The 2,454-nt window shown below is 41.3% G+C and overlaps 1 long non-coding RNA gene across 1 annotated transcript; it reads left to right on the forward strand.

The window, feature by feature from the left end:
- Positions 1 to 400: 400 nt before the first annotated feature.
- LOC120964456 (uncharacterized) lies at positions 401 to 2,217 on the forward strand. The gene is made up of 2 exons (XR_005756830.3): positions 401 to 833; positions 1,942 to 2,217. It is a non-coding gene; the product is annotated as an uncharacterized lncRNA (long non-coding RNA).
- Positions 2,218 to 2,454: the final 237 nt, after the last annotated feature.

Raw genomic sequence — 2,454 nt, forward strand, 5'->3', positions numbered from 1 at the left:
TAAATAGACAAAGTCCAAATATAAAATAAATCACAGCAGACCGGCTATAACCAAGAAGTGGAAAAGGCCTCAGGATTATACGTTGGATCTTTATGTAGATAACCCTCCTAGTAGAGTCTCCAGGTCTACTTGAACTAACATATTGAGCGGCATGTATGTTTAATGGGTCCATTGTCAGTTCCACTGTGGTGGTACACTGGTACCACAGACAAAGGGATTAAACTTCATCTGTGGAAACAAAAAGACCAGCTTAAAATAAACAAATGGAAAACAGTCTAGAAGACACAATATCTATTGATGAAAATTGATAGACAATCCACAATGCACAATAGACAATGTACATATATGCGCAGAAGAATAGAATAAGATTCAATAGGCAATGAGAAAAGGAAGAAGGAAATCATACATTCGAGTATATATCGTTAAAGATAATATGAGCAAAGGCGCAGGCTACTACTAATTATTATGAGCTCTTTTACGGTGATTGGCGAGTTACATAATTTCATGTAACTCCCCCTTTGATTATTTCCCACTGTTGATTTTAACATGTTAATTAAAAAAATTATGTTTAATCAAGAAGGGCATTATGGTCCTATTTTTTAGTAACTTTGTCAATTTGCTCCGTAAATCCCTCGCATCTCGTCCAACCCATCTCGCGAGAGGAAGGCGCCGCCGCGAGGTCCTGGAGGCGAACCCCCTGGGCTTGGTCGTAGTGGCCGCTCCCCCACGGCCCCGCGGACGCCGCCGCGAGGTCCTGAGGACGGCGCTGGCGCGAGGTGCTGGAGGCGATCCCCCGGCTGCGCTTGGTCGTAGTGGCGGCTCAACGGAGCAAGGTACTTCGCCCCCTGCCCCCATCTCTTTCTTCCCTCCTTCCCTGCACCTTGTGAAGGCGGTAATCTGAATTCCCTAGATAAAATAATCTGGATCTCTGTCAGTACTAGTTTGCCAATGCAAACAAATGTACAAATGTGTTTAGACAGTACGTAGATTATAACTTCTGCCTATTTCTTGGTCTGAAACAAAACAATCTACCTAGTTATGCATTCATCTAGGGAATTCAGTGCTAGGTCGTTCAGTGATGCCAACAGCAGAGAAAATGAACAGCAAGTTTTGAGTTGTGGGTGGGATGTAGCAGTACAGCTAGCTTTATGGTTGGCTAAAACAATTCTTCAATTTTTTTTAGAAAACACATGCATGTAACATGCTATCTGAATCATCAACAGTGTGGAAAGGGGGTGATCTTTTCTTGTAAAGTATACTTAACTGAAGTGAGTCTGATGACCTGGGGGTGATCGCCATGACCATCACGGCAGATACTAACTAGTTAAGACAAAAAGGTAGATGATTACACTGACCAGTTCAACATATGTTGCACATGCATGCCTTAATTTCTCACGCTTCCCCCCTTTTGAAATTTATGTGCAAAGAGTCTTGTCTGCTGTCTGAAACCTTAGGTGGAAATTTCAGATGATTTATGGAACATTCAGCTTCAGAATGTGACTTGTTTCGATGAAACATCAATGTCCGATTGCATGCTACTCCCTCTGTTCATTCTAGAACGTCTTACATTAGTGAACAGAGGGAGTACATAGCAAGACACCTGCAATAACTAGACTGTTATTGATTTTCTTAGTGGCATATTTTTTCTTGTTGGAACAAAAATGGGTATTGGGTTGAACTTTTCTCAATAATTTTATTAGTTTTTCATGAGTTCACTATTATGTGATTCATTGCCTTTTCTACATGATTTTAGTTGTTTGACCGAGGCCTATTTTGGGAAACCACTTGCTTTGATGTTACACTTTACTGTCAACACGATTGAAATCCAACACAAGAGAGTTCATTTTTCATCTGCCACATGATCGACACCAATTGTTTATTTGTATGTTATATGCAGGAAGACATGGCCGATCGATCCTAACTATCCTATGTCCTTTGCAGGTGACGACGGTGTTCTCTGAATTCTGATCTCTCTCCACATTGCTCTCATATCATCTCCATGGATGAAAAAGGGTGTATAGTGCCATCGTTGTTCATCCTCTCCGTTTGTCACAAGCGTTGTCTGAATCAACTTAGCTGACAAAATGGCTACCTGTCTCGTTTTTCATCAGCCTTCACCTCTGTGCAGTTTTCTTGGCATGAAAAGTCAAACAAATGTATGTGTTGATGGAATCTGGAGATCCAGAAAAGGAAGCTTATATTACCAATTTTTGTTAATGTTTTTGTCAGCTGTGAGTGCACGCACGCGATGGGTGGTCTAGCACGGAAATGATTTGCTGCTTCATGATGAGCAGGAAATGAATTGATGCTTCATAATGAGCAGATCGACATATTTAAATGACATGTTTGTGTAGGTAACACTGTTTTTACGTGGAAGTTTAAAGATAAACCCAGTATTTACAAGGTGGTTGATGAGGAGCATCCTACGGTCATCCCCATGGACCTACCATCGTC

Source organism: Aegilops tauschii, chromosome 5 (assembly GCF_002575655.3).
Source record: "Aegilops tauschii subsp. strangulata cultivar AL8/78 chromosome 5, Aet v6.0, whole genome shotgun sequence".
NCBI classification, from domain to species: Eukaryota; Viridiplantae; Streptophyta; class Magnoliopsida; order Poales; family Poaceae; genus Aegilops; species Aegilops tauschii.